At 34.3% G+C, this 14,173-nt stretch overlaps 1 long non-coding RNA gene across 2 annotated transcripts in view; it reads left to right on the plus strand.

Annotated features, from left to right (window-relative positions):
• The window catches only part of LOC112587647, a 154,469-nt gene that overhangs the window by 42,823 nt on the left and 97,473 nt on the right, over positions 1-14,173 (plus strand). Inside the window, exon 2 of one of the 2 annotated variants that reach the window (XR_006542461.1) lies at positions 6,338-6,375. The exons of the other annotated variant lie outside the window; for it this stretch is intronic. This is a non-coding gene — a long non-coding RNA (uncharacterized LOC112587647). The remainder of the gene's footprint in view (positions 1-6,337; positions 6,376-14,173) is intronic. 2 annotated transcript variants of the gene reach the window in all.

Consider the following 14,173-nt stretch of genomic DNA (forward strand, 5'->3'; position numbering starts at 1 on the left):
TTGATGATGGACAGGGAGGCCTGGTGTGCTGCAATTCACGGGGTGGCAAAGAGTCGGACACGACTGACCGACTGAACTCAACTGAACTCTTGGTAAATTTGACAGTATCCTTTTAAATCCTCTTTTTTTGTTTTGGCCACCTGAAGCAAAGAGTTGACTCACTGGAAAAGAACCTGATGCTGGGAGGAATTGGGGGCAGGAGGAGAAGGGGACGACATAGGATGAGATGGCTGGATGGCATCACCGACTCGATGCACATGAGTTTGGGTGAACTCTGGGAGTTGGTGATGGACAGGGAGGCCTGGTGTGCTGTGATTCACAGGGTCGCAAAGAGTTGGACACGACTTAACAACTGAACTGAACTGACGACTAGAATAAAATTTGTTTTGATGTTTCTTTAAAAAATATTCTGGGATAAAAATGCAAGTAAGTTAAAAAAAAATACTAGTAAGTTTAACTAGCATCTCTTGCAACACCAAAAGCACCTGGATTAAAAAAAAAAATATATATATATATATAATCATCCCTTGCTGCTGCTGCTGCTGCTGCTACGTCACTTCCATCATGTCCGACTCCGAGCAACCCCATAGACGGCAACCCACCAGGTTCCCCCATCCCTGGGATTCTCCAGGCAAGAACACTGGAGTGGGTTGCCATTTCCTTCTCCAATGCATGAAAGTAAAAAGTGAAAGTGAAGTCGCTCAGTCGTGTCCACCTCTTTGTGACCCCATGGACTGCAGCCTACCAGGCTTCTCCGTCCATGGGATTTTCTAGGCAAGAGTACTGGAGTGGGGTGCCATCACCTCCTCCAATAGTCATCCCTTAGGATGAGACAAAGTAAATGAACACTATTAGGATAGAAGGATGGAAGTTGAGTGGCAAACCAATTTAACTCTGACAAGCGCCTGGAAAACCTAAGCATTTTGTTTATTAAATCTCCAGTCAGAAGAAATTATTTCTTTTCCTTTGCATGTTCAACATATATAGCATTTCCTATCCTAAACAAATACACTTCCTAATTTAGCATACATTTCCTCACACTAATTAAATGGCTTTGAATATTATTTGTTTCTTATTCAATGACACAACATTATCTACCTTGTTTTCCCACAAGAAATGTATGTTCCACATCCGGATGCTGTCAGGGAATACTTCTTAGCTGAGGTTCCCATGGCCTGCATCACCTATTGTTTGAAACACAATAAACTGGCAGGGAGTGAATCTATAATAAAACCAGGAACAGTTGCTTGGCACCTCAAAACACGTGATGTGATACAACTACCAAGTATTTTGTAGGGCAAACTGTCACTCTCATACAAACTTTATAACTGTTAGTGAGTAGCACATATATATTCTATTTTAAATTCAGCTTCTTTTAGTGATAAGAGTCAGACAGTTTACTTCTCACTGAGAACCAAACACTGCTGTACTGTGTTTGGTTTAAGGATTAAGAAACCATCTTCTGCCCTTATATTCAACGAAAAAAATATGTTCAGATCGTAGTGACACTGTACCTCTTTTATGAATATAAGCAGATAGAATGAAGTTTCCTCAAAGGAGATCCATAGACAAGACCCAATTAAGCTTAATAAAGAAACTATAGTATTACTATCAGACTCTAATATTAACTTATGGTAAAGAAAGCATCTTTTAAAAATTTTTTCAAGGTTTTTGTAACCAGGCTTTTCATCTTGATAATCACTGGCCAACTTAAAAAAAAGCTGTTAGGATTAATAAATTATATTTGTAGGATTTGTGGACACGTACAATAGACTGAGTAAAATGGTTTCAATTTCTATTGCCCCCAAATGCTATTTTGTATATTACTTCTCTCTTTTAATTCTGAACAGTCAAGTCTTAATTTTTCAATGAACCACCAAAGCATTTTCATAGTCATTTCTATTTTAGAATATAATTAGTTTGTAGTTTTATCCACCTAAACTGTTTACAAAGCTAACCAATTAGCAAAAGTATCCCAGATTATATTTAATTGTATTTAAATGGAGTTGAATTTAATATTCAGACAGCTAAGTGACCAAAATTACTTAAACAAAAACTGTACAAAGTAAATATATACAATTAGAGGGAATGGATCTCATTAAATTAAGAAGTAACAGGAGCAACATAAACTCAATGATAAGAGCAGCATCACAATTGAATCAAAATAAGAAGGAGTAATGGAAACTATCCTTGAGGTTTTGAGTCTGCCATTCTTTGCTTTTATTACTGAATAGTCAATGACTTTCATTTTCAAAAGACTGGCTTTAGTCCACAAAAATATGAAGTTTCAGTTTATAAATACAAGTGCTTCATAGAAATCATGGGACTTAACTTGAGAAGACTTTGAGTACTCTTAAAGACTTATTTCAGAACTGTAGTTTGTCTCCTGGTCTATTTCCTATCCACATCATGGACATTATGAGTCATTACATCTCCAAACTATGGTCTTCACCCTCCAATGAATAAGCTTTCCAGCATAAATCTGATTGACCTTCTCACTTCATGCCTTTCTTCCTTCCCACTTTTTTTCTGACCTGAATTGCTTATTTAAGTCTGTGGGTCATCCTGAATATGACTATAGACCATATGGGAAACAGTTTTCCCTTTTGTATAACGCAGCTAGCAAACAGTAATCAGTTACTGGATAACGCAATACGTATATATCATAGTGCTTAATAATCAGAGACTTACAAATATTAAGTGGTGATTAGACAAATGGATTCTGGAATCAGAACACTTGGGTTCAAGTCTCACCTATAAAACTTACTAGTTGTGTGGTTTTAGGAAAGTTGAATGATTTTTCTGAGCTTTTGTTTTCTTATCTGGAAAAAGGAACAATACTAACATTTAGCCTAAAAGAAACAAAGTAGCAGAGAGAAAAGCTCAGACAGAAAAATATATTATTGTGATAGGGAGCTATTAATTACATTTGAAAACAAATTAGTATAGTTAATTACTTTTAAAAAATGTATTAAGCTTGTAATGTATGTGAATTACAAGTCTGGGAATGAAGAAAACTAATGCTTAATCCAAATAGTTGTTATATTTGTAAGCATGAATATCTGTTTCCGTTTTCAAGAATATCTTTGTAGCAAGAGATACAAAAAAAATTAAGATACAAATGTTTTGTATTAAAACTCAAGGACAATGCAAATATATAAATGAAATTTTGCCAGTTTGTTTTCTGTATCCTTCTTATCTCTGGCATTCCTGAAATAAATTATCTCAGTCACATAAAAATAGTGAATCTTTACTTTCCTAAGCAATTATTTTCTTGAAGAAAAATTACACAGGTAATTTTTTCAGTTTATAAAATGAAAATAAAGATAAGTGAAACTGAGGAAATTACCACCAAAATTCCTAGCACCCTGAGATTATTACTCCTAACGATTAAGTATACCTACTTCCATTGTATATGAATATACATTTTACAAAAATGGGATCAAAATAGACATTTTGTAGTTTTTACTAGTAATCTCTTCGCTTAGCTTCATTCTTGGCATATGGTAGAGGCTTAATAAATATTTTGTGTGCTCAGTCATTCAGTTGTGACCCCATGGACTGTAGCCTGCCAGGCTCCACTGTCCATGGGAGTTTTCAGGCAAGATTACTGGAGTGAGTTGCCATTTCCTCCTCCAGGGGATCCTTCCAACCCAGGGCTGGGTCCATGTCTACGGGAAGTGGATTCTTTACTATGTGAGCCACCTGGGAAACCCAATAAATATTTTAGTTAATTAATAAATGAATAACTGAGTTATAATAACAAGCAGAAGATTCTTTTAGAAATATTTGGTCACATTTCTAAAAAAATATTAAAATTCCTACTGGAATTATTTAGTATATTTAGATCAATTTGTTGAAGAAGTACATATTAACTACATTAAATTTTGCATTCCAGGAACAAAACATACCTCTTTACTTAGATATATCTTTTATATTTTACAATGAAGGTTTCAGGTTTTTTTTCAAATATATTTCAGGTATTTTTATTCTTTGATTTAATTTTTTTCTCAATATAATTTTCTGGAAATGTATCCAGTTAACAATTATAGGTCCTTTGCTTTCCAAGTAAATTTTGGAATAATCTTGCCTATTTTAAACAATATAGCTACAAAAATATCCTGCTGGGAATTTTATAAAAATTTTATTAAACTTAAATATCAATTCAAGAATAATTGGCATCTTTATTATGTTGAGTCTTCTAATCCAAGAACACAGTATCTTTCCCTATTTATTTAAAACTTCTTCCTTCTTAATCTTTGTGCCTTTTATTTCTTCTTTTTGCCCTGCACTGGCTACTGCTTCTAGTATCATATGTTGATTCAGGATGATGGGAACAGAAGCCTTGCTTTTCCCCCAATCTTTGGGTGAAAGCATTCACTCTCTTACCATTAAGTATAATATTGGCTCTAGGTTTTTGTAGAAGACCTTTATCAAGCTGAAGAAGTCCTCCTCTATTCCTATTTCTCTGTGAGTTTGCCATGAATGTGTGTTGAATTTTGTCAACAAAATTAGCAATCAGTGTTAGACTTAACTCCAGACTAAATGCAACCTGAAAGGAAAAAAAAAAACAAAAAACACCACTTTAAAATATTTGCTTTCAGATTTAAAAAATACTCATTCATCCATTCATTTAATAAATAAGTACACACCAATCTTCTCAGTGTTGAATCAGAGGGGAACACAGAGGTTTATAGTAATCCTGGTTAATACAGAACTGTCTAGGCAGGCTTTGAAATGAATTTCTTCTACCAAATGAAGAGATACAAACAACTCTGTGGAAAATCTGAGTCTTTTTTATTTGCAGGTACTTTTTCTAGATAGTTTAGTAACATTAGCATTATGTTTGTTCTAGGATAATTTAGTAAATTAAAGTAACATATCAAAAAGTTTTTCTTTAGGAAGCTTCAATATTCAGAAAAGTTGAAATAAATATACTTGTATCAGTTACTACTCTAGTATCAACCTATTATGAACAAGGCTAATTTCTAGCCCCTTTACTACCAGATTATGGTCTAGGTCAGGGATCAATGGTCTATAAAGGAAAACAAATGTGGACATTTAGAATGCAAACCTTAGCTTTTCCCATTCTGCGAAGCTAAGTGTGTGACATGATCAGACTTGAGCCAAAATGTGGTGACTTGCTTCCAAAGAGCTCAACCCAAAGTAAGGATAAAGAGGAGTTATTTTCTTTGGTTTTCTTTCACAATTGCTTTGGGTTTTTTGCTTGGTTGGTTGAAAACCCTAAAGATCATTCACCATTAAAACACATTTCTTGAAGAATCCTTTCCGTCTTTGGGTGCAAAAAACATCTGTGCTTAAGTTAGTGCAATAAATCTAAGAAATAAGGGAACTAATGTCACCTCTTTGTCTGGCTGATAACAAAAGTCTGTGTGAGGCTCACATTCCTGAGGTGTATTCATTCAGTTCTACAAAGTGAGTGCTTTTTACAAGCACCAGTTTCCTCTAAACCTCCTAAGGTTTCAACTAAATGAAGTTACTATTGACTCATTGTAAGTAGTCAAAAATGTGGCTTTTTCCTATTCACTTCAAAAGGAGTAGTTTACATTTACATATGCTTTAAATTGCTTTTCCATCTAGTTCTTCTGATATTTATAGTAATCTTGTGAGATAGGTAAGGCAAGTGTTATCATTCTTACTTCATATATGAAAATATAAAATCTCAAAGAAATGATGTGATTTTGAATAGAACTGAGTCTTCTGGCTCTTTCACTATTGTTAGTTTATTGAATTCATTTACTTAAACACTTATTAGTCAACATACACTCATTGAGTGCCTACTTTGGCCAAATTCTATTGCAGACATTCAGCTCCCTTTCAAGCATATTACTATTTGTAAAGTATTAGAAAGATTTCTAGTGATAAAAACTTCTGGTAATAACCGTGAAAGGAACATTCCTATTTTAAATCTTTAATTTTAAAAGCTGGTCTATATTATAATTACATATTGCTCAGACATCAGCTTTTATCGTGTACCTACCCCATGTTCATGAGAATATAAATAGCAATATTTCTGATATTGAAAATAATGAAGTCAATATTTGACAGCAAACATTTCAAACTCTCCCCCTAATATTTTCCCTTTATCTGTTGAGTTGATCATATTCTATTAATGTGGTGAATTTTTATATTGCTTGAATTTTAAATGTTAAACAAATTTTGTATTACTGGGAGCAATTCAACATGACCATGTCTAGTATCCTTTCTGTACAGTGCTAAATTCAGTGTGCTAACATTTTGTGTCTTTTTTGTGACTATGTTAATGACAGATATTGACACTTAATTTTCTTTGTTTTTGGCATAATATCTTTTTTAGGTTTTAGTATCAAGGTTATGCTGGCATCATGAAACAAGGTAAAGAATAATGTTTCCTCCTCTAATTTTTGTAAAGTTTGTATATATCTTTTTCTTATTCTTTTACTCTCAATATGTTGCAGGAAGGGGGACCCCTTCCAGGGCCCGAAACTGGGCTCTTGTCTAACACTTGGAAATGAACTGTCCAAGGAGACACATGTACTGACAAAGCACGAGATTTTCTTGGGAAATGGCACCCAGGTGGAGAGCAGTAGGGTAAGGGAACACAGGAGACCTGCTCTGTCACATGGCTTGCAGTCTCGGGTTTTATAGTGATGGGATTAGTTTCCGGGTTGTCCTTAGCCAATCATTCTGACTTAGAGCCCTTCCTGGTGGTGCACAGCTTGTTCAACTAAGATGGATGCCAGCGAGAAGGATTCTGGGAGGTGGTTGGACATATGGGTGTCTCCTTTTGATCTTTCCCAAACTCTTCTGGTTGGTGGAAGCTTATTAGTTCCCTGTTCCTTACCAGGACCTCCTATTGTAAAACAACTCACGCAAATAGTTACTATGGTGCCCGGCCAGGGTGGGCGGTTTCAATCAGTGTGCTTCCCCTAACAAATATGTCTGTGTTACGTTGAAATGGGTTTCTTGCTTATACCTTAGAGATGTGTTTTACTTTCTTATTCTGGTTGATAATCTTTAGTTAAATCGTTTATATCATTGATATTTAATGTTGTTATTGATTTGGTTGGATTAAGTCTACCATCCTGCTATCTGTTTTCTAGTTGTCCCAAGTGTTTTTTTTGTTTGTTTGTTTTAAATTTATATTTCTCCTTTTCTGCCTTTTTGTTTTAGTTAATCACTTGTTATTATTTAGTAGTTGGTTTAGAAATTTTAGTATGCGTACTTATTTGTTTTGTCTGATGAAAGTTCATTCTGTATGTATTCAAATAAAATTCCAATCATTAGCCTCTTACTTTATTCTATTGTCAAATATTTTACATCCATATGTGTAACAAAATTCTATAATACAATGCTATCTTTTCTTAAAACTACATGTTTATTTTTTAAAGGAACTATGAGAATACAAAATAAATGATAATCATTTATATTTACCTGACTATCTGATGTCCCTTTACTATGGAGAAATGAATTTAAATATTTTATCACCAGTCTTTACATTATGTTAAGACTGATGGCAAAAAGATGTTTCTAAGTGTCTCCACCCATTAGTTGCTTTGGTGTAGTTTAAAAAAGATAAACAACAACAACCAAAAAAGACCAATATTTCAGGAAGGAAAAGGCAAAAAGTAAATCAGAGACAAAGGCTAAAACAACCTTTTAAGACTAAGAAAAAAAGATTACTTAAAATATATAGGAGCTTAAAGATTACTTAAAATATATTAAAGGAGCTCTAAGAAGACATGTTATAATCATGATGTAAAATCCAGAGAACAATTTATTCTTAAAATAATTAACTCACATTATTGAGAAATAGTGGATTTTCACTTAGTATTTAAGTTAATTTTAAGGCCTGAGCATAATAAATTTTTCATTTACTAGTAAAGTTACAACTTTGTGAAGTGCAGCTTAGAATAAGTTGAGTCAGGAAGTCACATGTTGCCACCCATCCTGGACTGGGATGTGTCATAGATAATTTTGTAGTCTAAATTTAAGTCAAGTTTTACTTTAAGAGTATTTTTCAAAGACCAAAGATGATCTGAGAATTTTCAACATGATCAATTTTTAAACACTTTTTTCCTGCTAGAGTAATTCTACATTATTTATCTGCCAATTTTTCCATTCCTGATTTTTCTTCTTTCATGTGCTTTAAAAATGAATCAGATTGAAAACTTAATAATAGGATTATTAAGGTTGGAATCACTATATTTGATTCTAACTCTAGTTGGTTTTTCACAACAATCCTCTCAAATTCTACATACCTCCTCCACAGTACGCCACTATTCTGATCTTATAATCAATATTTAGTTCAGTTCAGTTGCTCAGTCATGTCCGACTCTTTGCGACCCCATGAATCGCAGCATGCCAGGCCTCCCTGTCCATCACCAACTCCCAGAGTTCACTCAAACTCACATCCATCGAGTCAGTGATGCCATCCAGCCATCTCATCCTCTGTTGTCCCCTTTTCCTCCTGCCCCCAATCCCTCCCAGCATCAGAGTCTTTTCCAATGAGTTAACTCTTTGCATGAGGTGGCCAAAGTACTGGAGCTTCAGCTTTAGCATCATTCCCTCCAAAGAACACCCAGGACTGATCTCCTTTAGAATGGACTGGTTGGATCTCCTTGCAGTCCAAGGGGCTCTCAGGAGTCTTCTCCAACACCACAGTTCAAAAGTCATCAATTCTTCAGCGCTCAGCTTTCTTCACAGTCCAACTCTCACATCCATACATGACCACTGGAAAAACCATAGCCTTTACTAGACGGACCTTTGTTGGCAAAGTAATGTCTCTGCTTTTCAATATGCTATCTAGGTTGGTTCTACTCTAAAATATTTAATAATGTCAATCTCTTTATATAAATTCAAATTTATATAAAATCTGTTTATGTAAATTCATTCCCTGAGAGCTAGTCTGATTCTTCAAAGTCTAAATCAGGACTGTTTTCCAAGAAACATTAGCAGCTCTTTCTAGCCCACAGAGATCTTATCTTCCTCTCATCTCAGAGAATAATGTGTGTGTGTGTGTGTGTGTGTGTGTGTGTGTTGTGTTCCATGTCTTTGTGACCCCATAGACTGTAGCTTGTCAGGCTCCTCTGCCCATAGGACTTCCCAGGCAAGAATAGTCGAGTGGGTATTCATTCCTTCCTCCAGGGGATCAACTATGGGTCTCCTGCATTTCAGGTGAATTCTTTACCCTCTGAACCACCAGGCAATTGGCAAGTGCCTGTCATATATGTTAAGTGGGTGGGTAATAAATGTGTGTTGATGGATAAGCCACAATTCAATCTAACCTCATTCTATTATGAATTAGAGAAAAATCAGTAAAACAATTTTAAGTCAACCATTTCTACTTGTTCAATTTTTCTAGGTGGGTTTTGGGATTGAAGGTGCATAAACACATCCTCATGGCATAGAAGATAGGCAACCCGAGGCTGAGAGCAAAGTTGTAAAGCCTCATCAGAGCGTTCTTCACTGTAAGAGAAAAAGCAGTGGGTGGATGCATTTTTTAATTAATAGATTAGCTGTTTGCTGTTAGGTCATGAGAGTATAAACAGTTCAGGATAAGGAAGCATTCATGATAGCCTCAAAGACTCTGACTTGCATGGGGGCATTCTGAAAGAACAAAAGCCCTATTTTGTCATCTTAATAGCAGGTAAATTTATTATTATTCATTCAACAAATACTTTTTGAGCTTATAACCATGTTCTAATTTTTTGTACTGAATTCCCCTAGTTTATCCCCTCTTACTCCCAGAGATATATTTTTGGCTAACACTATTTGAAATTTATTTTGTTAAAAAGAAAAAATGAGGTTTTGTGGTCATTTATATTCTCTTGCTTTTTTAATAGATTCTCTTTCTCATAAACACTGATATCTTCAATGTTGAATTTCACATTCTAAGCATCACTCCATAATCGTGCACCCCTATTATTTATTTTAGCTTTGTTCTTTTGGGAATTTTTTTAAACTCAAGTCTCTAAGGCTGCATCATTTTCTACTTCTTTATATGTGTGCTTTCTTCAACTAATAGGCAAGCTCAGTTAGTTAAAAAAAAAAGGAAAAAGAAAACAAAAAAAGCCAAACCCAAATAGTTGCTTTACTGATTTAGAAATTACTATAGCTAATTTAACCTCTTGTTTGGATGACTAAATTCACTTGATAGCCAAATCAACCATGCATATGTAAATCCTAGAAATTAGAAATGATCTAGACAGTGGCAACTTTCTAGTCAAAACACTAGTTGAGAAAGCGGAAAGCATAAAAGGTGAAATAACTCCTTCAAGATCTCCTAATCTGGGTCTCTTTTCATAGGCTGCCAATTGAAAGGTTAAACTAACAAGAATCATTTCTTTGATTCTCATTGAAATTACTTCTTTTACCTTTAATAAGCTTTCAAGAAAGGAATCTAAGAAAGGTCCAGATGAGAGAAATGATTAAATCCTTATAGGGTCTTTCTGCTTATTTATTTCTGGTTCTTTATTTCTTTGAAAGTCTAATCATGACATTTCCATTGCCTCTGACCCTTTCTTTTTTCTTGTAAATAATGATGATCCAAAATTACCTTCTGAACACCAAGTACCACTACCTTTCACCCACCCTCATCTAATTATTTATTTCTTTTCTTCTGTTGTCAAGTTAACAGTGTCTGTCGATATTTTTAGAAGACAAATCAGGTGTGAAGCAAGACAAATTTTAAAGTTTCTGGTACAGTAGATGATTAGTCCAAATATTTGTACAATACATGCTGTGCTTCATGGATGGATGCTGATAATTATATCGAGGCCAATAAGCAAGGTTTTCCTCCAAGGCACAGATTGGGATCCAAAAATATTTGATAGAAACACAATCGAATTGGAAAGGATGATGGAATTTATTGCAATTAAGCTGAGCATAGTAGTTGAAACAAAATTCAGATAACACTGTTATTGTCCTTTACTATCTGTGAGGAGATCGCGATTTATTTTACACAAATAATTCAAATGCATTTTATTATGAAAAAAGAAACACCTTCCTGCAGCCAATAAATTTAAGAAATTACGATCCTTTCTTCAGGTTTAAACACTGTAATGTTAAAGGTGATATATATGATTTATGGCTGGATGTGAAGGGAAAAAGGAGAACAGCCGCTAGCCAACATCTGCCTTCCACAGAATTTTTTTTTCCCCTTTGCAAGTGTTTGAGAAAATGTTTGGCAGGGACTTTTTCCTGAATCACTATGATAAAGGCATTGCTGAGCAAATGTATTCCAAATGAATAACATTGGCTTGTTTGTGAGATGGTTACCTATTTCTTTTCCCGTAATTCAATATTTTGCCTTCGGTAATGAATAAGGCCTTATTTTGGGGGCACTATTTCATTCTTTCATTCTACGCTTCATGTAACCGTGTCCTGTCACCTTAGAGAGGTCATGAGTGCACAAAGGAAGCAGCTATTTAAAGGATTATGAATTTATCATCACAGGACTTGCATACTTTGTATGTCAGACAGATGCTACCTCTCATGATTAGAAACTGGGGTACTCTTTTAGTGAAAGAATCAAACTGGTAGGATTTGAATGGACTCTAAAGAAAATTTATTTCTAAAAGTTTCACAAATGAGACAGTAAGTTGTCAAAAGCCCTTGTTTTCCTAACATTTCTACTGCTGGATTTTTTGATGCTGCCTTGATTTCCATATTCTGAAGGGACTATATTATTTAAAATGCTTTTACTACCTTCCTAGTTAAATATGAGTAAATGGCATGTATTTTATATGTCAATTATGTACCAAACAGCATGACACACATTGTCTCTGTTACTATTCATTATAACCTCTGAACTATGTACTTTATTATCCTAATTTGGAGGACTTGAAAGTTAGGCTCGTATCAAATAACTTGGCCAAAATCACATAGCTGGTCAATCGTGGACTCAGAATTTGAACAATAGTTTGATTCCAGATGTTATGCTATATTTAAAGAGAGTCTATGTAGGTAGATATTAGATACATTAAATTGTAATACATGTGCATAATAAATATATGTGTATATTTCTTTGAAATGATAGACCTCACAACTTATTAATAGTTAAGGGTTGGATACTACTGTAGATTTATAGCCATAAAATATAACCAGCAACGTTAAAAGGTGTTTGGAATATTGCTCCACATATCTGTTGAATGAATGAAAGAAATGCTAAGTAAGTAGTATAGATTAAAAACTGCTTTTCAAGTTTAGAGGAGGAAGAAAGTAAGGAAGGTTTTCCCTTAAAAATGAAGCTTCATTTAAAACATATCATAATGAGAAGAACATTAACATTGCTTAGTTTAATAAAATAACATGATAACTATATCATTGAAAGACTCACATCTATCTCAGTATATTATTTCTGACGGTGACAATAGAGTTTTAACAGCAAGTGTTATTGTTAGTAGACAATGTACTAAAACATTTTAGTTATCTTAAAATTTTTGTCATATGAAAGTAAAGTTCAGGTTTCATAAGCTTGACTATCTATTAATAAAATATATCAAAATCTTTGGCACATAATTTGTGCATAACAACATCTCTGGATTTGAAATTAAATTATATATTTTTTATGTCTGAATTCACACAAGTTTCTGAGATTATTTTCAAAACTGTCTCTGAGGGATGAAAATTCCTTACGTTGACCATCTTCTGTTGAAACAGAGCTTTTTGTATTTCATAAAGTTCCATTCAACTGCAGCCTCATTCCATGCTTCCTTTCAAAATCTTATAGACTTCTCAATCTTTACTTTTCATGTATTGCTTTTTGTTTCTTTTCTTTCACTGTTTTGAAGCATTTTTTTTTAAATTCCATACAATATTTAAGGAGATTTTGAACTGGAGTAATAGAAAACTATCTGTATTCTATTCTATTCAATACTATATCTTATTCGTTTTGATATGTATACCATTTTAGATTATTAACAATTCTCAAAAAGTGTAGGTATGGAATTTTCTTATATAGATTTATCCCCACTCAAACGAACAAATCAGATTTTGCTGTGTTGATAATTTTTTAGACAATTGGAATACTGCTTGTTATCATGAAGCAGTAATTCACTAAGGACTTATATAACCTTGCTGATTCCTTGAGTTTATCTAATGTCTAATAACATCTTTCCAAGGAGTGGTTTACGTACCGAGCAAATGTAATTCTTCTAAAAACATTTTAAAGACAGTTTGCCTCTTAGTTGTGCACTTTTTGTCGCTCCAGGAAATGCTAAACTTTCCTGTGTTATTGATACAATCATTTAATATAAATTCTTTCCCATCAAAAATTATCTTAAAACATTTATATATGTTAATTCTTGCATGTTTGATATCAAAATTTCTGCTCAAAGGAGCAAAACAAGCAATAATACCAGATGAGGGAAAAGAATGTGCCCCTTAAAAGGTCAAATAGATTTATGATTCATTCATACCATCATGAATGCATGCATTAGAGTTATATGAGATGACCTGTAAGAACCTCCATGAGGCTTAGTTGAGTGAGAAAAGTGCAGAAAAACATTGAAAGAGCAGAACTATAGGATGCACTCATTAGCAGCATTTCTTACCCACAACTGCTCTTACGAAACTGTTCATTATAGTGCTAGAATTTGTGCTTTTGGATAAAATCTAGGGCAAACTTGTAGTTTACTGCTGTTAGATAGTAAAACATCTTTCAACCATTTTGGCTTTAAAAAGACCCAGTTCAGTATTGAATACATCCAGTCAGTGTAATAATTAAAGATTTCAAAGTTAAAGCATCTCCTCTCTGTAGCTCAGGTTTGATGCTAAAAGGAAGGCTATTTGCCTGCCTGTGTTTCTATCCTTGCTCCCACAGTTGGTAAACCATGGCTTCTGACTCCTCCAGCATCAAAGGGGTGGTGGTAAAGGAAGAAAAAAAGAAACAAAAATTACATAAAGGATCAGGGAAGACTTTACGTGACTAAGTTCTCCTAGTTGGCACTCTCTGGGCTTGGCAAATGTTTAAAGCTGACTACTTCTAATGGAGAGTTTGTGGGTTCTTTGGAGAGGTTCCCATAGCTGGACCTGTCTTCCTGCAATTCACTTGACTTAGCCTGATGCCGATCTTTGTCTGCTAGTTTCCAGCTTCTGCCTAGTTCCCTGGGCATCTGCTGGTGCACTTCAGTCTCCCTCTGTTGAAGTCTCTTCACCACCCCAGATAGTC

Source organism: Bubalus bubalis, chromosome 10, assembly GCF_019923935.1.
Source record: "Bubalus bubalis isolate 160015118507 breed Murrah chromosome 10, NDDB_SH_1, whole genome shotgun sequence".
Classification (NCBI taxonomy): domain Eukaryota; kingdom Metazoa; phylum Chordata; class Mammalia; order Artiodactyla; family Bovidae; genus Bubalus; species Bubalus bubalis.